This window comes from Oryctolagus cuniculus, chromosome 6, assembly GCF_051225735.1.
Source record: "Oryctolagus cuniculus isolate XC-2025 breed Fujian yellow rabbit chromosome 6, ASM5122573v1, whole genome shotgun sequence".
NCBI classification, from domain to species: Eukaryota; Metazoa; Chordata; class Mammalia; order Lagomorpha; family Leporidae; genus Oryctolagus; species Oryctolagus cuniculus.
The window spans coordinates 126452144-126472494 of NC_142872.1; the positions used below are offsets into that span (position 1 = coordinate 126452144).

General features: G+C 50.6%; 1 long non-coding RNA gene across 4 annotated transcripts; it reads right to left on the reverse strand.

Annotated features, from left to right (window-relative positions):
• LOC149126286 (uncharacterized) lies at positions 1 to 12643 on the reverse strand. Of its 4 annotated transcripts, none has more exons than XR_016235851.1 (3): positions 12367 to 12643; positions 1959 to 7318; positions 1 to 288 (listed from the first exon to the last, which is right to left on the reverse strand). It is a non-coding gene; the product is annotated as an uncharacterized LOC149126286 (long non-coding RNA). The 4 variants fall into 4 exon arrangements; XR_016235849.1 differs by having other exon boundaries at positions 1959 to 8295; positions 12367 to 12640; XR_016235848.1 differs by having other exon boundaries at positions 7240 to 8295; positions 12367 to 12630.
• Between the last annotated feature and the right edge of the window lie 7708 nt (positions 12644 to 20351).

Genomic DNA, 20351 nt, shown 5'->3' on the forward strand with positions numbered 1-20351 from the left:
TAAAGGAAAGTTCTTCTATATCGAAATTATTGACAAATTGAATAATGGAGGAAATGACAGATTTAGAAAATTTCCATTTTGCAGTCACTAGTAAACAACGGAGACAGGTAGTGGTTATCAACAGAGGGTGCAGGGTTTTGTTGATGAGGAATCTTGGAACAGAGAGATGAGGCCGCCATCACCAGAAACCACTGACGAATCTTGGTGTGATTGAAAAACACATCCAGCCAGTCTGTACCTCCAGGTGTGACGCAAAGAGAAGTAACCAGTATCACCAACAGAGTATGCCTGGAAAAAAACAAATAAATAAAAGATGAACCTGAATCAGGCCCAACCATTCATTCTATTTCTGGTCTATACAAAATAGAGGAGGGAGAGGCATGTTATATGACATCACAAGAGAGGAATCCGGGAAAGCTAGACTGTGGAACATTCTAGAAAAACTGACTTCATTTCTTCCTGGTTAACTTGTAAACGCAAGGAGGACTTTTCTGGATCAAGAGAGATTTAGGGACTACTTAAGAGCTGTAACAGCCAAACAAGATGAATGGACTAGATCTTGATGTGAGGAAACAATTGTAAAAACAATTTAGATGACTGGGAAAATGTAACTGTGGCCTGGTATTACACAGTAATGAGGGATTCTTTTTGTTCATTTTGGTAGGTGGGATAATGGCATTGTAGTTATATAAGAAAATATTCTTTGTTGGAGAGTCATGTTGAGGTTTTTAGGGATTGAATGACTTGATTCCAGAATCTCTTTAAAGGATGTGCTCCAGTCACAAATAAAACCACCACCAAAAACAAGGAGTGGAGGGACAGAGGAAATAAATACAGCAAAATATGCTGGTGTTGAAGCTGGCCGCTAGCGCGTGGGTTTCTGGGTGTGTGTTTATTTACTACTTTGAATGATTGGGGAATTTCATGATTAAATTTAAAAGTAAACCTCAAACCTTATCAAAACAAAAAAAGGCCCAAGTCCTTAGGCTCCTGTACCTGTGTGGGAAGACCCGGAGGAAGCTCCTGGCTCCTGGTTTCAGATTGGCACAGCTCCTATTGGGGAGTGAAGCAGCGGGTAGAAGACCTCTCTCCCTCTCTCTCTCTGCCTCTCCTCTCTATATGTAACTCTTTCAAGTAAATAAATAAATCTTAATAAAATAAAATGGTATTCAATCCTTTTGTGATCCCCCTACTTCTGTTATGGGCTAAATTGTGTCCCCTAAAATTCGTATGTTGACATCCTAACCCTTAGGACCTCAGAACGGGACTATATGTGGAGACAGAGCCTTTGAGGAGGTAATTAAGGTAAACTGAGGTCATCAGGGTGGACACGAATCCCAAATGGCTGGCTCTGATTCTTGCCCAGCCACCATGGGCCCGATGCCCGCTCTGTGCCTCTGTGCCCAGAGCAGCCTGCACGAGGCTCCACACTATTCTAGCATCTGTTACACAGGGGTCTGAAGAAGCAGAGTGTATGTGAGGCTGTAGGGAAGGGAAATGTGGTTAGGAAGAAGAGCGAGCTACTGTAGGGGACATGTGCCACACGTCCTGGCTGCACGGCACCTGCTAAAAACCCTTGGAGAAAGTCCTGCCTCAGGAGCCCTGGCTCCCTAAGGTGGAGCTCTGCTCGCATTTTCCCAGGCTCCCTTGCAACTGCGGGCCAGGGGTGCCATCTGGGCTTCACCAGTCTGACACACCTGCTAAGACTCCTGAAGGGGACTTGACGTGAGCTTGCATTGAAAGAGGACAATGACAAGATGTCAGTGCCATCCAGAATCCATTCTCTTGGGAAGAGGATAGAGGTGATTTTTGCACTGGCAGGGGCTCAGAGGTCAAGTTCCTGGTGCAGACGTGTTACTGGTGTGAAAGGCAGCAGCAATCATGGTAAAGTGAGATCAGGGTTTAGGGACCCATGTTTGGCTTAGAAGTTAAGAGGACCGCATTCCATATCAGAGTACCTGGTTCAATACCCTCTTCCAGCTCCTCAGTCCGGCTTTCTGCTTGTGCTCACTCTAGGACGCGGTGCTGATGGCTCAAGTCATTGGGTTCCTGCCACTTTTGTGGGGGATCTGGATTGAGTTCTGGGGTCCTGGCTTTTGTATGTGGTTAAAACACAGAAGATTCACTATTTTACCTCTTTTACATGTACAATTTGGTAGCCTCAGATACATGCATTATGTGACGTAGTCATCACCACTATCCATCTCCATAACTCTGAAAATGAGATTTCTTTAACTTGGATTCACATCTGAAAATGCTAGGTTTCTGGGCCACTTTTAATTCAAGACAGCAAGCATTGCATTGACCTCTGCGACATACGCACTGCAGCTCCGGTGTTTACTGCTGCACTGTCAGACGGGTAGTGGCTGCAGTTCTTTTACTGTTGATGAGTGTCTGGGAGATTCCTGAATGCAGGGCCCGTGCAGTGTCTGGGCATTCAGACAGGACGTTGGCAGGGGCGTACACACGCTGGGCGTGGGCAGCCACTCCTTGAGGGACAGGACGTCATCGAAGGCTTGAAGCAGCGATGCTCAGCCATGCTTTGCCAGTGGCCCGGGTGTCGAGGGTGGAAGGCGAGTATGAATTACTCTCTTACCTGGGACGAAGCTAACAAGGTCAAGCAGGAGATCTCCCGGGTGGAATTATAACAAGTCAATGAGGGGTCATCACTTTTTTACTTCTCAGAAGCTCATGATAGAATAGGAATGTCTTAAGATTTCTGGGGGGAAAATTAATAATAAAAGGTGATGACAGAGTTGGGGGGGGGCATTCAGTCATTCATTCTGTTGTATTTATTGAGCAACTGTTTCCTAATTCTGTCCTGGGTACTGAGGTGTCTACAGCAAGCAAAACAGACCAGTGCCTAGTATCTAGACACTGCATGCTAAAGAAGACAAAGTAAAGAGCATGGGGCTGGTGCTGTGGCACAGCAGCTAAAGCCACCACCTGGGATGCCAGCATCCCATATGGAGGCCAGTTCGAGTCCCAGCTTCTCCACTTCTGATCCAGCTCCCTGCTGATGTGCCTGGGAAAGCAGCAGAAGATGGCCCAAGTCCTTGGGTCCCTGCACGCATGTGGGAGAACCAGAGGAAGCTCCTGGCTTTGCTGTTGCAGCCACCTGGGGAATGAACCAGTGGATAGAAGATCTTTCTTTGTAACGTCCGCTTTCAAATCAACAAATCTTTAAAAAGAAACATCAGATACATCTGGTGGAGAAAGCATTAGAAAGAAAACTAGGACTGAGTGAAGGCAGAGTGAGCAGAGGTGTGTGGATTTTTATGGTGTTGTCACGAAGGGTCTCTGAGACGGTGTACCTGCGCAGGGACCCATGGAAAACAGAAGGTCAGATCTGTGGTGGGAGAGTGCGTGGCAGATCCCAGGATCAGCAGGGGCATGGCCAGGGTGGAGATGGACCCCAGATGAGTACTGCCTGGCTGACACCCCACCCCCGACACACACATGGGAATGTGTACCACCGCCTGTAGGCAAGACGGGGGACAGACTCTGCCACCCTGGTCTTCCACGCCGTGGGACAGCTTTCTGCTGGGAGTCCTGTTATCATGGCGGATCACCGTTTTCATTCGCTGGCTGCCCAGGCTCACGCCAACTTGTGTGCCAGTTAAGGTGATGACCGTAGCCTTCGGCAAGCCCCAGGCAGAGTCCTGCCCCAATGCCTGGCATGGGACTCGCTGTGAACCTTCTCCACAAGGTGAAGGTGCCTGTGGAAGCAGCACAGGGAAGCTCCCCCTGTTGAAGAACAAAGGGAGGAGTGGTAGCTCCGGGCCAAGCAAGGCTGAGAGTCAAAGGCAGTGGGGCAGCCATCTCCCTGCCCCCTGCCGGGGTTTGTCCGGGCTTCTTGCAAATGATCCCTTTTATTTCTGCCTCATGGTTTCCCATGAGTTTTCCGGGTATGAAAAGACAAGACTTGCTGGAGCTGAGCAGGGGGTCTAATGAAAGCAGCAGGTGTCCCGTGTTCTTTCCCAGAATGCCTCGGGCCTATGGGCTGTGTCATATTTGAAGCTGGCATGGTATGGCCAGCCTCGGCCATGCATACCCCCTGCACAGCTGAACATCTGGTTAAATACCGGAGGCAATTATGCTGTTTGCACTCAGCCTGCTCTTCGCTGACACAACCAATTCTTCAACACAAAATTAAATCCATCAGAATGAGTAGCTCCTTGATGGGAAGGGCCATGGTTTCTTTCTGTCTGCTGTGTACTCTCAGTATCTCCAGGTTTCCCCAGACTTCTGTGAGCCTGTTGTCTTTTTATGAAATTTCATAGCCTGAATCCTTGCTCCGCGTGACTGTAGGACACCAGTGCCCTCAGGGTGTTGGGAAGGAGTTTGGAGGTACTCCCGTGCCCAGGGTGTCGCTTGTCACCTACCCCTCACTGTCCACCCACAGCACCTTCTCTTCTGCCCATGGCTATGCCCTCTCTGCTCTGCTTCACCCCGCGTGCAGACACAACCTTTTCCTTTACATCCTTCCTTGCTTCCCAAACCAGGCTGATGTGTACAGAGGCAGAGGCAACAGTCAGACTCCTTAATGATTGCCATGGCCAGCGCATAGCCTGCCAACCCTACAGGATCCCTTCTGGGCCAGGTGTCACCCTTTGGTTTTGGGTTCCTGGGGGAGGTTAAGGAGCCTGCAGGATCTCTAGGTGAAAGTAGGCATGGGGAGGTAGACGAGAAGGCCCAGGGCAGAGGCTGTCTACCAACTAGCAGGAGATGTTCTCATATTTTAACACCTACGATAGCTATATGGTGAGGGTTTACTAAATAGCCATGTGTAACAGATTTGTTGCAGGATTGGGCATAGTGCTGGGGCAACTTGGAATGAGGCTTAGATTTCTCCCTAGTCTACAGTCACCCCCTGTCCTGAAGGAGCTCGTCATCGGTGGTCTCTCTCCTGTGTTTTAAATTTGTTTTTCTTTTCATCGTATATGAAAGGCAAAGACCCAAAGAGACAGATCTTCCATCTACTCTTTCACTGCCCATCTCGGCCGGGGCTGGGCCAGGCTGAAGCCAGGTCTGAGATGCCAGCATCTCCCGTGTGGGTGGTGGGGACCTCAGTACTTGAGCCATCATCTAATGTCCTCCCTGATGCACATTAGCCGGGAACTGGAACTGGGGGTAGCTGGGACTGGAACCCAGGCACTCTGCTATGGGATGCAGGCGACTGCAGTAAACCCCACCAGTCTTCTCTCTCCTTGGCATGAGCTGGCTCCCACGATCCTGGGGTCTTTTCCTTCAGAACCAAGTTCCTTCTGAAATCCGCTTTCATTCTCAAGTCTGGAACTCCCACCCCTACCCAGCTCAAGCCAGAATCTATACATTTGTTAGGGAAAATTGAAAAGCACCAAATATGCTGCCTAGTAGAGTTGTAGTCATGGTTTTACTTCATTTACGAAGGGCAACCTCAGCCTAGCTTCCCCTTTTTGCGTGGCCAAGTGCCACTGTATACTCTCTAAGCACTGGATAAGTTTCAGTTCCAAGGTTAATTCCATCCCCACGAGCTAGAGCAAGAGGTACACTGCGCAGCCATGTTGAAGTCACATTTTGATTTTCCTACACATAACAAGTACTTTCCCAGTGCCTTGTTGATAACAGAGGCTGAATAAATGATTCTTTCTCCCATCACTCCTTCACCCCAGCACTTAGTAGGCTTCTCAATAACCTCACTGAAGCAGTGGACCCATTCAGTCCCTCATCGAGTCAACACATAGGTACTGAGAGCCAACGACGTGCTAGGCACTGTGCTCATTTGGGGCGGCAGGAAAAAGCTCTTATAGAGCTTACATTTTAGCTGGGAGACAACAATCAGGAAGTAAATGATGGGACCAGTCTAACTCACTGCACACCACAGCAGCCTTGTTGCTTCCTTTGTGACATGAGTTTTTCCTATTTCTCCAAATGAGTACAATGCCTGGCCCACTCCACTTCCCACCCATCTCCCTGTTAATGTGCCTGGGCAGGCGGAGGGAGATGGCCCAAATCCTGGGGTCCCTGCCATCCCCAGGGGAGACCTGGATGGAGTTCCTGGCTCCTGGCTTTGATCTGTTCCAGTCCTGGCTGTTGAGGCCGTTTGGGGAGGGAATCAGCAGATGGAAGCTCTCTTCCCTTCCCTCTGTCTTTCCTTCTCTGTCTTTCAAATAAATAAACATAAATTCAAAAAAAGCAAAATATACAGCAAAGTGGAATAGTAATAAAGACAAAGAATCTTAAAAAAGCAGGAGAGAAGCCGAGAAGTGTTGAGGGAAGCGTGCAGTTTTACACAGAGAACTGGCGAAGTGACAGCCAAGTAAAGACTTGGAGGAGGGGAGAGTGAGCTAAGTTGGTAACTGGGGGTGGGTTGGGGAATAGAGAACCCATCCCCCATTGCCCCTGGGCGAGCTAAGCCAACAATGTTGGGAAGGCTCCACGGGTGACAAGGGTCCAACCAACTCGCAGACAAGTCCTTTAGGTGGACCTTGAAGGAGCTTCTCTTCCTTATGGACAGTGCACTTGGCAGTCATCACCTGTTCCCTTTTGTCGCATTCCTCCGTAGAAGCAAAAGCATCTCAGCACAGTAGGGTTGGACTGGTTGTGGCAGGCAATGAAAACAAATGTGACATCTCTCCTGCCAGCATGCTGTATTTTCCCGGTAAATTAATCACAATGGCAAATTACTCATGGGCTGCATGTATACACCTGAATCAGGTACCACTCTTCCAAACAAGTGCGCGCTTACGTAGCCCAGTGATGAGCGCTTGGTGTCGCAGTTTCAGAAACACATCTGCACTGGGCAGTTCTGTGAGCCCATAAATCGCACAGTTGCCTGTGGCCGGAAGGGTTCAGATTTAAGCTCATAGAAGCCTGGGAGCAGGGGTGAAATTTTGGAGGATTTCAAGGTTGCAAAACATTTGTGTCCTCTAGCAGCTCCTGTGCCGCTCACATCTGTGCCCTGTAAGGTCCACTTGTGTGGCTCTGGCCAAACAGCCCAGGGCCTGTTTGGTGGTCTATGGCCACAGCCACAGTTATTTGTGGTTCGAGTGACTGCTGGGAGCTTCCCTTCTCTGCTCTGTTGTCCTTTAGGAGTTACATCTTTGGAAGTAGCCAACCCACTCCCAGCAGCCATGCTCCTGGCCCAGCCAGCCAACCAGCCAGCCTCTTTTTATTAAGCAGTCTGATTAAGTTACAGGCCAGAGGAAAGTATTGTTGAATGGTTGATCCTGGAAAAAGCAAGTCAGTACAACTCACACTAATGAACAGGGTTGTCATCCCAGCTTCCTTGTTTATTTGAATGAGTCATTTCATCCCGCCGAGCCACAGTTTCTATCTGTAAATTAAGAAGAATAATATGAACCTCACAGGGCCCTGGTATCAGTTAAATGAAATAATGTGCATAACACATCCCACGTGATGCCTAGCTTGGCAATAAGTCAGGTCATTTTTATGATCAAGTGAGATCATAGTTCTGAAGATACTTTTCCTTGGTAAAGAATCATCACGGGGTGGGGGCAGCGCTGTGGCGTGGCAGGTAAAGCCACTACCTGCAGTGCCAGCATCCCATATGGGCACTGGTTCTAGTCCCGGCTACTCCACTTCTGATCCAGCTCTCTGCTATGGCCTGGGAGAGCAGTAGAAGATGACCCACGTCTGGAAGAAGCTCCAGGCTCCTGGCTTCAGATCAGCACAGCTCCGGCTATTGCAGCCAATTGGGGAGTAAATCAACAGATGGAAGACCTCTCTCTCTCTGCCTCTCCTTCTCTCTGTGTAACTCTGACCTTCAAATAAATCTTTTCTTTAAAAAAAATCATCACCACCACCATGATTCCTATGACCACTGCCACCACCATCATTACCATCACCACCACCACCATGATCACCACGATCACCCAGGATTCCTGTCTTGTGCACGCAGTTACAGAACCTCTCCAACTAAACACAGAGCTCAGACTACCAGGGATGTTTAGTTACTATTCCTTCACGATGATGTTGACAACGAAGGCTGTGATAACGAAGGACTTGAGATGAAAACACAGTCTTCCATTTTCAGGGGCAATTCTCCATGGAACCTGCATGGGGCCTCGAAGAAGTCACTTAACGCTGAGCTTTATTTCATTGTCTGTAAAATGGGGAAGCCAGACCCCCAGATTTTTGACAATACTATGGAAAGGCAAGAGCTGGAACCGAGCATGGAGATTCTGTGAAGCGAGAGCTTCGGGAGGTTTCAGCTGCAGCCCCAGCTTCCTCATTCTCCGGACTTTCCGTTTCAGCCGAGTCAATTTATTTTCCACCCTGAGCCAGCTCTTTCTGAAATGAAAACTTGATTATATCACTTGCATAAAATCTGTCAGGGACTTCCCAATACCGTCAGAGTGAAATCTAAACTCCATGGCACAGCATTTGCAAGACAGTTTGTAACCACATCACAGTACAAACATATAGATCTCCTACTGAGGACTCAGGTAAAAGGCAAACTACAGTATTTCAACATATGCAATATACTGAATTCGTAAGTTATGACAACACTCTGAGGACTAGGTAGCAATATGGAAAGTGATTACAGCAGAAATAAAGAAAAAGATGAAAGCAAAATATTTTACATATGACTATCATCATGTTAAAGAAGAAAGAATAGCTTACTTTTTATTTTATTTATTTATTTTATTTATTTTTTTATTTTTTGACAGGCAGAACAGACTGTGAGAGAGAGAGAGAGACAGAGATAAAGGTCTTCCTTTGCCGTTGGTTCACCCTCCAATGGCCACCGTGGCCAGCGCGTTGCGGCCGGCCCACCGCGCTGATCCGATGGCAGGAGCCAGGTGCTTCTCCTGGTCTTCCATGGGGTGCAGGGCCCAAGCACTTGGGCCATCCTCCACTGCACTCCCTGGCCACAGTAGAGAACTGGCCTGGAAGAGGGGCAACTGGGACAGAATCCGGCGCCCCGACCGGGACTAGAACCCGGTGTGCCGGCACCGCAAGGCAGAGGATTGGCCTAGTGAGCCATGGCGCCAGCAGAATAGCTTACTTTTAAGAGATTGAGTTTGAAAAAAAAAGATTTGAAAGAATGGTTTAACAGAAAGAGACAGAAACAGAGACAGAGAGAGATCTTCCATCTGCTGGATCACTCTCCAAATGGCCACAACGGCCAGGGCTGGGCCAGGCTTAAGTCAGGAACCAGGAGCTTCTTCCAGGTCTCCCACATGGGTTCAGGGGCCATCTCCCACTGCCTTCCCAGGACATTATCAGGGAGCTGGAGCAGGCGGGACACAAACTGGCACCCACATGGGAGGCTGGCATTGCAGGCAGCAGCTTCACCCACTATGCCACAGTGCCTGCTCCAAACAACTAAATTCTAAGACACCCCAAATATGAGTAGCAACTGACTTGAGCAATCTTTCCTCCTTTGTAACTCTATGATATTTTGGAATTTTTTCTTTAATAACATATTATTAAAAAAGGTTTTTCATTTTATTATCCCAAAAGTAAAGCATTCTTATTCTCAAACCTTCAGAGAATCCAGCTAATAAAGAGAGCAAGCACTACCTATACTCATTGCCTCTCTGAGAGAGGCCCTGCTAAACCCCCAGGTACATTCATAATCCCATATGTTCTCATTTTTTATATGCTCACATATGAAAATTAAAAACATTTCAAAAAATCTGATACTCAGAATGACCCCATCTGGGTGAGCAGGGCTTCCTCCCAGCCGGGTGTTATGTCTTATGTCTTTCATGAGGGTTCTTGCATTTCCTGCTCTGGGCTGGCAGGATTCACGTGTTGGCAAGTGCTCCTGGGTTCCAGAGAGGGAAATGGTTTCCTGTGAGAGAAGTTCGGATGCTCTTTATTCTCAGTTTGCTCTTTAACGCTCAGAATCTAACTTCAGAACTCCCAGGATGAGACAGCGCACAGGCACTGGCCAAGGGAATTGATCATCCCTTACACGGACATCATAAAGCCCCTGGCCGCCCTTACAAGTGCTGTTTCTTAGGGTTTCTGGCTAGGAGGCACCTGCCGTCACTGAGGCTGAAGAAAATGGAGAGGGAATGGAGGGAGACTTTCCTTGGGGCCCCGTCCACACGCTTCATAGCTGGATAACTGTGGACATGCAGAGAGACTCAGGAATCAGAGTGGCAGGCACATGGATAGTTTTACCAAAATTGGACCCCCGTGGGAAGACTGTTATAGAAACTCAGCCCACTCATCAAGTCAGATCCTACCAGGAACCAAGCTTTGGGGTTTGCCCAACCAATTGCGAAGCTCAACATTCACTTGAATTGTGACTCAGCTGCACCAAGTCAGGTGCAGTGGCCGCCAAGACAGCGAGGTCTCCTCAGGGAGTGGACATGCCCCCTCCTTTCAAGAAAAAAAGAAAAGGAATTCCCACAAGGAGTCACAGGAGGGCTGTTCAGGCAGAAGCCAAACAGAGATGGTGAAGTTGGTCCAAACGAGGCATTAAAACAAGACCAGAGCAATGTTAGAGATGTGAAGGGGAAGTGGCAGAGGATGAGGTGGAACTGGCAAGGGACTGAGGGCCTTGGTGCAGGGCAGGGAGGGTGCCATGCTTGGGGGAACTTAGCAGAGGGGAGGGGCGAGCTTGGATGTGGGCTGCTCTGGCCTCCCTTTCAGTCCTGTACAAGGCGTCCCTGTGCCCACCTCAGGTACCTAGATCTCTAAGGCAACTTTCAATCCTAAGAGGCCAAATGCAGGAGACACTCTGGAATGGTAGCTCAAGTCTTAAGGACAAGGGCTGAACACCTGCCAATGTGGGCATTGGCTGGGAGGTAGGAGAGAAGTGGTGGAATATTCCTTTTTTTTTTTTTTTTTTTTGACAGGCAGAGTGGAGAGTGAGAGAGAGAGACAGAGAGAAAGGTCTTCCTTTGCCGTTGGTTCACCCTCCAATGGCCGCTGTGGCCTGCGCACCTTGCTGATCCGAAGCCGGGAGCCAGGTGCTTCTCCTGGTCTCCCATGGGGTGCAGGGCCCAAGCACTTGGGCCATCCTCCACTGCACTCCTGGGCCACAGCAGAGAGCTGGCCTGGAAGAGGGGCAACCGGGACAGAATCTGGCGCCCCGACCGGGACTAGAACCCGGAGTGCTGGTGCCACAGGTGGAGGATTAGCCTAGTGAGCCGCGGTGCCAGCTGGAATATTCCTTAATCATGGATGCTTCTCTCAGCAGATCACACGCTTCACAAAGCACCTGAACTTGGTGCCTGTAGGGCCAGGATTACACGGTAGAAGGGGTCCTTGAGCTCCCTGGGCCACTGCCCACCCATCACCCCAGCTCTTCTGAAGGGCACACTGGGCATTTCCCTGGCAGATTCAAATGACTGGCACCTCACGGTCTTTTCTGCCTCTCGACCGTCTTCTGAGAGGGGCTGATGAGGCAGCAGGGGCTGGGCACCCACAGAGAAATCAGTGTCTGCAAAAGTGATCTGGTTGAGTGTGCGTCGCGGCACAGACCACCGGCCTCCCGTATCAGAGTGCCAGTTACTGTCCTGTCTGCTCCACTTGCAACCCAACTTCCTGATAATATACCTGGAAGACAGAAGATGGTGCCAGCCCCGTGGGAGCCCCGGATGGAGTTCTTTGGCTTCTGGCTTCAGTTTGGCACAGCCCTGGCTGTTGGTGCCACTTGGGTCTCTGCACCTAGCCTTCCCTCACTCTGCTTTCCAAATAAATTCATTAAAAACAAGTGGCCCATGTTTCATTTTCACGATTCATAAATGTAAACCTTGACTGACCACACTGAAATTCATCACATTATCTCCCTCTTAGTCTTATCAAGTACGGCTTTGGGGGTTTTGTTCTAAAGCACCTTAATCTCCTCCAGTTCTTTGAAATCTTACCATGTAGCTATTGCCATGTATCTTTTGAGTTATGGAAAATTTAATGCAATGAAGCAGCCAATCAGCTGTCACATGAAGACAGCATCAGATACTGTCAAGAGGATCCCTGATGTCCAGAAAGAAACATCAGGCCATTGCCACGGTATAGTGGGCTGAGCCTCTGCCTGGGGCATGCCAGTACCCTATAAGGTTCGTGTCCCGGCTGCTCCTCTTCCGATCCAGCTCTCTGCTATGGCCTGGGAAAGCAGTAGGGGATGGCCCAAGTGCTTGGGCCCCTGCACCTGCATGGGAGACCCAAAAGAAACTTTTGACTCCTGGCTTCGGATTGGCTCAGCTCCAGCCATTGAGGCCATCTGGGGAGTGAATCAGCTGATGGAAGACCCTTCTCTCTGTCTCTCGCTCTCTCTGTAACTCTACCTCTAAATAAATAAGCATACAAAGAAAAAAGAAAGAAATGTCTACTCTCTCTCCCACCCGCACATTCACATCCTTCCCGTACCTGCCCTCCCCGCCACCCACCTACACATCTTACCCTGCCTTCCACCTGCCGCTTCAAGACACCAGCTGCGCCTTGGCACCGTGGGACTGCCCTGTGTCAGCCATTCAGCGCTGGCTTGTGCAGGACTAGCAGCGTGATGTTCCGCCTGCTCTGTAAAAAGTTAAATGTCACCCTGTGATGTTTACCAGCTTTGAAGTCCCTGGCTCGGAGTGTGGGGAAACTCACCTGCCTCCGTCGCACCCCCAACCCAGCAACCCCTGCCCCGTGGGCAGATGGGCACTGCTGGTGAGGATCACTCATTCCTATCCTCACACCCTTTCCGTGCTGGGGTTTCTCAAGGTTTCATTCACAAAAGGAGCAGCAGTGCTTCCCCGGGGACTTCCTAGGGGCCACACACTGTTCTAAGCACCGTCGTGGACCTTAACCCATTCAACCATTACAAACAAGGAAACCCACACAGAGAGGTCAAGTCACCCACTCAAGGTCACCCAGCCACTAAGAGGCAAAAGCTTAGCCACTGGGGCTCTTCCTTCTCTGCTTCTCATTTTCTCATTTGCCATTTGTCTCCTAGTCAGCTGACTTCAGCCACACTCAGCACTCTGTGCCAGACGCCAGGGTGTCAGGATGAATTAGTTGGAAGCCTTGCCCACGGTCTGGCTGAGGAGGGCTGGGTGGGGAAGAAGGGGCCTGTACAGGGTGTCTCTGGAGGACTCTGAGGGGCCCGTGGGAGCCTACAATACCCCGGCTCTGCCATTTACGTCGGCGTATGTGCTGGCCCTCTTTAACAGTCAGCATCTTTTCCACTGGAAGATGTCATTTTGTTTTCTGTTTCTCACTTCAGTTTTTGCAATGTCCATTTTCTTTCCTTTTTGCCCCAGGAAAGCAGTTTTTGAACTTGGCTGTGCATTAAAATCTCCCATGGCAGCAATGGATGGCTGATTTTCTTTCCGGCTATGTGGCTGACCCACGTCTCAGTCTCTTATGCTCAGTGTCTGCCCAACAGAGTCGGGGCAGAAGAGATGCTGTTCACCTGCAAGCCTGGCTTGTTAAATCTCCCTAGAATCCTCCTTCCCTTGGGCCCCTCTCTGGGCTGAATCCCTGCAGCCAGTGGAGGACTTGGGGGAATTCCAATGGATCTCCCGGTTGGAGGATCCTGAACCTAACCCATTTGTTTCTCTTCCGCACCAGCTCTGCCGCAGCACGTGCCTGGCTGGCTGTTTCTCAGTGGCTTGGGAATGCAGGCTATTTTCATCCCTTCACTTTTCTCTTAGAAAAACACTCCCTTGGTCACTGTCTGCTGTTGGCTTTATTTTATTTATATACTTTTATTTATTTGAAAGGCAGAATTAGAGAAAGAGGAAGAGACACAGAGAGAATTTTCCATCCGCTGGTTCACTCCCCAAATGGCTCCAATAGTCAGGGCACATCAAAGCCAAGAGCTTTTTCTGGGTCTCCCATGTGGGTGCAGGGGCCCAAGCACTTGGGCCATCTTCCACTGCTTGCCCAGGCACATTAGCAGGGAGCTAGGTCGGAAGTGGAGCAGCGGGGACTTGAACTAGCACCCATAGGGGATGCTGGCACAACAGACGGAGGCTTTACCTGCTACGCCACATTGCAGGCCCCTTGTTTATCTTTTTTAAAAATTATATTTATTTGAAAGGTAGGAGAGAGAGAGACAGAGACAAAGAGAGGGAGAGAATTTTCTACCCACTGATTCGCTTTCTAAATGTCCTTAACAGCCAGGGCTGAACCAACCAACAAAGCCGGAGCCAGGAGTCTGGAATTCAACCCAGGTCCCCGACATGGGTGGCAGGGACCCAACCACTTGAGCCATCACTGCTGTCTCCCAGGGTCTGCACTGGCCAGAAGCTGGAACGAGGAGCAGAGCCAGGCACTGAAAGGCCATCTGACGGCTCCACAGGCTGCCGCGGCCCTGCTCCGCCACCACAGCCGTCCCCTCTGCCCCTCTGGGTCGTTTCCTGGGCCAGATCGCACTGCCGTAATTCCACGCTCTTTGCCTGCTGCTCCCCACACTTTCTGTGATTAACATTTAATCAGTCTGAACAAAACCCCCGGACCTGGCGATGCTGCCTGGTTTTCTCCAAACAAGTTTGAGATGCTCCGTCACCATGGCAACCAGATTCTTGGCTGCAACCTGGTGCCTGGAGGTAAGGAGATGCAGAAAGGAAGGGAAGTACTGCCATCACCAGGCCCCGCCCCTCCTCACCCTCCCTGTTCCAGGGCCTTTTTAACCACCCCGTGCCCTCTGAGCCCCTGAGCCGAGGGGATGTTGAAGTCCCTCCCCTCGCTGCCAACGACCTGTAGGGAACTCTGAAGTAGGAAAAGAAACTGCGCCGTTGACATTGATGCCTACAAAAATGGCATGGGAATTTCATGAATACATTGGAAACTCATAAAACATTCATGATGCTTCAAAACAATAAGGCTGGCTTCTCTTCACAACGGTTTTCCAGTTTGCATAGCGATTGCTGAAAAATCAGAGCCAACCGCAAACTGAATGTATTCCTTGCGGGCAAATTATTTCAAAAATATAATTATAGAAGTTAATATATATACATACATATTTTGGCAGCCAACATGCTAACAAATATCACATGCTCACATTGGCCAAACATGTAATGCATGAGATGTGGATGCTTCCTAATAGGATATGGGGTCTTGGGCCCTGCACCCCATGGGAGACCAGGAAAAGCACCTGGATCCTGGCTCCTGCCATCGGATCAGCGCAGTGCGCCGGCTGCAGCGGCGGCCATTGGAGGGTGAACCAACGGCAAAGGAAGACCTTTCTCTCTCTGTCTCTCTCTCTCACTGTCCACTCTGCCTATCAAAAAAAAAAAAAAAATAGGATATGGGGTGGAGCTGTCAGGGAGAAAGATTTCTTGGATCCCTTGGAATTGTATCACCTTCATCAACCTTGAGAAAGCAAGCTGGATCATCCAGGAAGGGGCGGGTGGCCTGTATTGCGGGCCCCTCTCAGCCCTGAGTTGGTGGCCCAGCAGGGGACAGACCATTCTAGAATTAAGTGGAAGCATTCGCCCAGCCAGCCCACCATGGGGGAGAGACTACATTGAATGTGTCCAACAGGTTCCAGCTGCCCCAGCTGGCAGCCAGCCAAGGAAAGCTGCTCTCCATCTCCCTTCCCTGTAGGGGACTGGGAGGCCTATATTTTTAGAGGGGAAGCGAGAGGGGCTGCAGCCATCCAGTTATTTTTGCTCCATCAGCGAGGTGGGGAGCGTGCCTTCCTGTGTTGGGTGCCGGCCGAGGAGCTCAGCTAGCTCATCTGGACTTGGAGACCCCACAGATGCGCCTCAAGTTCCATAGCCAAGCCCTGGGCCCGAGGGAGAATGGAGCAGCTGTTTCCTGCACATCAGAGCTGGTGCAGGGGGAGCCGCCTCAGTTCTCGGTCTCAGCCTGTACCTCCCGATAAGGCGTGAGAGGAGCAGGAGCCCCTGGGCTAGACTCAAGCCTGCATGTGAGGCTCAAGTCTTGGGACCTTGGCTTTCCTGCCTGCAATGAGGTTAATAATTCCTGCCACTTTTTCCTAGCAAGGACAATGTTGGTCAAAACGGGATACAGCACTTGCCTTCAGAGTTGTGCAACTCTGCTTGCTCAAAGTGTGGCCCTCAGATCAGCAGCCGGAACCTCCCTTGTTAGATGTGCAGATTCTCAGGCCCTGCACTGTGGCACAGCAGGTTAAAGCTCTGGCCTGCAGTGCCGGCATCCCATGTGGGCATCCGTTCAAGCCCCCTCGGGGCCCACACAGTCCCACTGGGCCAGAATCTGCATCTAACAAGAGATCAGGGGAACTGGATGAGAAGCACTGACTTTAAAAATTCTGCAACTGTACCTTGTAAGGTATCCGTGGGTAATGATTTGCTCAGTATCGGTCAGCTCTATTAGCTGCATGAGGTTCAGTGGCTTGTTCCCTACCACGCCCCACCTTTTGGCCCAGTGCTTGGCATGGAATAGGCACTCAGTATGTATTTGCTGAATTAATGAGTAAGCCTTATAGCCCATGTGACTGACCCAGAGGGTGGTAAGAATACACAAGACATTGAACTTGTGCCTCAACAAGCAGTGCAAACCCACCTGCATTTGGCGCCTGGAACAATGCCCAGTGCCATGCTGCACAGGTGCTTCAACTTGACCGTGCACCAGAATCACCTGGAGGCCCTTTTAAAAAGCAGATGGCCGGGCCCCACCTGCAGAGATTCTGATTCAATAGGTCTGGCGTGGGATGAAGAATTTGCATTTCTAATGAGACCCAGGTGGTGCTGATGCTGCCAGCCAGGGAAGCTGCCTGAAGGACGAGGCCCAGTGCCGTGATAAAGCCCAAGAAAGCGTTGTCTTTAAATACAGAGTGTGAGGCATTCACAGCGACAAAAATATCAAACTGGCAGAAAAAGAGCACTTGCATACCAAGGGATGTGGCTGCTATTTCAACACTGCCTGGGACAGCCGAGATGGGGCAAGGTCTTGGCCCAAGGGACTTGGGCAGCGAAGGGCAGGATGTTACTGGAGGCCACAAGTTTGTAATTTAGAGTTCAAGAGTGTGATTCCAGGCCCTGTCTGGCTGGACATCAGGGTCATTTGTGTAACTTTTTTTTTTTAAATTCATTGTTTTGAGAGACAAAGAGAGCAGCCATCTGCTGGTTCACTCCCCAAACGCCCACAACAGCCGGAAATAGGTTGGGGCTGGAGCTGAAGTCAAAGCCAGAAGCCAGAAGCCAGAAGCCAGCATCTCTGTCTACGTCTCCCACAGAAGTGGCAGAAATGCAACCACCTGAGCTGTCATCACTGCCTCCCAGGTTCTGCAAGAGCAGGGCACTGGAGCCAGGAGCTGGACACAGGTCTCAAACCCACGTACTCCAACAGGGGATACAGGGGTCTTAGGTACTAAGCTGAACACCCACCCCGTGTGCAACTCTCAGAAGCCATGGTGTTCCCCCATCCCCAGCTTCCCGAATTACAAGGGCTGGGACTCCGGTGTGAGACAGGCATTCTTGGGGTTTTCACTACCAACAACAGCAGCAATGACAACCCATTTCTCACATGCCAGGCCTTGAGCTGAGTACCTGACCCAGGTTGCCTCATAAATTTGTCACAATAGTGCATGAGGTAAGCATAACAGTTTTCTCCAGCTATTTACCTACAACAAGTTACCACCATGCCGTAAACTATCACCCCTGTGTTATCGCTGTCCCGGATGTTAGAAGTCAGGCACACCTCTCACCGGGCTGAAGTCAAGGTGTTGGCAGGGCCCATGCCTTTCCGGAGGCTCCATGGGAGAATCCACTTGCGAGCCCTTTCCAGACCCCAGAAGTCACCCGAAGTCCTTGGCCGAAGCCACCGTTTTGGAAGCCAGCAGCGTTGCATCCCCCCATGTCTTCCTTCAGCAGTCACATCACTCCTCTGCCTCCTGCTATCCCATTTAAGGGGGGGCCTCGATTGCATTGGGCCCGACTCTTCCTATTTTCAAGGCAGCCGATGAACACCCTTATTACCATCTGCAACCTTAATTTCCCTTTGCCGTGTTGGAACCTGCCACATGCGTAGTTGCAGACTCCAGGGTGAGGATGTGGACACCTTCGGGGGTCATCCTCTGTCTGGAGTGTGAGCTCCAACCAAAGCAGAAAGGGGAGCATAGTTCTGTGAAGGGGAGATGTGGGGGGGCAAAGTGGGGAAGGGGAAGGTACAAAGACGCAGCTTCCAGTGAGCCATCGCCAGAGGACAGGCCCCGGGGTAAGAAAGCGGAGCCCTCAGGTTCTAAGTTGCACCTGCCAAGCACTGAGGTCAGAAGCAGCAGGTGGGGTGCTGTCAGATGGCACCTGTGTGAGGCTGGTGGACCTCGGCTGGCACTGCTCACCAGCCTCCTAGAAGACGCTGGAATAAGACCCAGTGGAGGCCGAGAGGCTCTGAAGGGTGGCAGATGACTGGCAGGTGCACATCTCAAGCCTGTCACCACAGGCAGTACGCACCTGCCTGTGATGATGGCAGCGCCAGTAAGCTGTAGTGGCTGTGACCTCCCTGAGAAGGCCAGCCCTGCTCCTTGTGTCACTCTTGGCACTCAGGGGAATGGGCCCTCGCCGGAGCATTCTGGTGCCTGAAACCCCTGTGTTTGGGTATGAACTCCAGGGCCTTTCCTTGAGACTCCTCCCCACCCCACCCCACCCCGAGGATCTGCCCACCCCTGGGGGCTGTGGTGGGAGGCTCAGAGAAACCCAGCCCCCGTCTGAGGTTTTCCCATTGTCAACCCGCACCGATAGCTTCATGAATCAACCCAACCATTCTAGTAGGCGGTGTGGTCGGAATGACCAGAAGCTTTTGAAAATAAAAACTTCTTCTGATTTTCTGGGCATTTTTCCTGTAGAAATAAAGGACACAAAAGTGACAAGGTCTGGGACAGGCATGGTGGTACAGTGAGTTAAGCCTAGGAAGTCTGCAACCCACATCAGAGTGCCTGGAATCGAGTCTCACCTCTGCTTCCGGTCCAGCATCCTGCTAATGCGTACCCTGGGAGGCAGCAGGTGATGGCTCAGGTACTTGAGCCTCTGCCACCCACATGGGAGACCCGGATGGAGTTCCTGGCTCCCGGATTCGACCTGGCTATTGTGGGCACTTGGGGAGTGAATCAGTAGATGGAAGATCTCTCCCCCTGTTTCTCTGCCTTTCGATAAATAGAATTTTTAAAGACCACAAGGTTGTTCAATGTTGGGTCTGATGGGGTGCAGAAAGCACTTCAATGCCCACCTCCTGGGGGCCCATCAGCTGGGAAGCCCCACTGTAGACCGAGGTGTCTACACCACATTGCTTTGTGGAAACCTGCCCCTCTTCCTACCCTCTTACTACAGATGTGAATTTCCAAGATTGTTACAACAGATTCATTTGCTTTTAAGGGAAAAAGCTTACTTTCCATTAAAACTAAAACCTCTCACCCTCTCTTCTCGGCTACTCAGCTGGCTTTCGTGGGTTTCCCCCTAATGACTCCTCAGAGAGAAACCCCACATTTATGGCTACAGTTCCGGATTTCTCTCCCGAGTTCACCCCCAGCCTTTCGGTGGCCTGCTAAGGGTTTCCACACCACCATGTAGCTGCCATCTCAGACCTCACACATCCCCAGGGGAACTTTCCTCCCACTTCCGCCCTGAGTCATTGTGGATGAGTTCCTTTCTTTATTTCTTAAAAAATGCTATCTTATGAGAGAGAGAGAGACTCATCCACTGGTTCATCCTTAAATGTCCACAATGGCTGGGGCTGGGCCAGGCTTGGGAGCAAGGAGCTCAACCCTGGTTTCCTACATGAGTGGCAGGAACCCAATCACCTGCGTCTATCAGGGTCTGCATTAGCAGGGAGCTGCAGACAGCAGCCAGAGCAGGACTCTAACCCAGGTATTCTCATGGGAGATGCGGGTGTCTTTATTTTTACTATTTTATTTATTTGAAAGGCAGAGTTACAGAGAGAGGGGGAGAGATCTTCCATCCACTGGTTCATTCTTCAAATGGTAGCAACAGCCTGTGCTGAACCAGGACAAAGCCAGAAGCCAGGAACTCTATCCAGGTCTCCCACACGGGTGACAGGGGCCAAAGGACTTGGGCCATGTTCTGCTGCTTTCCCAGGCCATTAGCAGGGAGCTGGATCAGAAGTGGAGCAGCTGGGACTCGAACAAGTGCTCATGTGGAATGCTGACAGTGCAGGTAGCAGCTCAACGCACTGCGCCACAACACCGGCCCCGGATGGTGCCTTACTTACTAGGCTAAACACCCACTCCTGATGCTTTTTTCTTTTCCCGACCCCTGGCCCTCTGCCCCTGCCATGATTCCACCACCACCAGATTCCTAATGATGACCTGGCAGGCCTGAGGCTCTGGCCCCGGTGTCTTCTCCCTTCCTCTTTGTCCCAGCTCCTCCCTTGCTTAGAATCTACACACCGGCTGTCCCTCCTGCTTGAAGTGTCCCCACCATGGCACCATAAGCATCCTCCCATCCCGCATGTCCAAC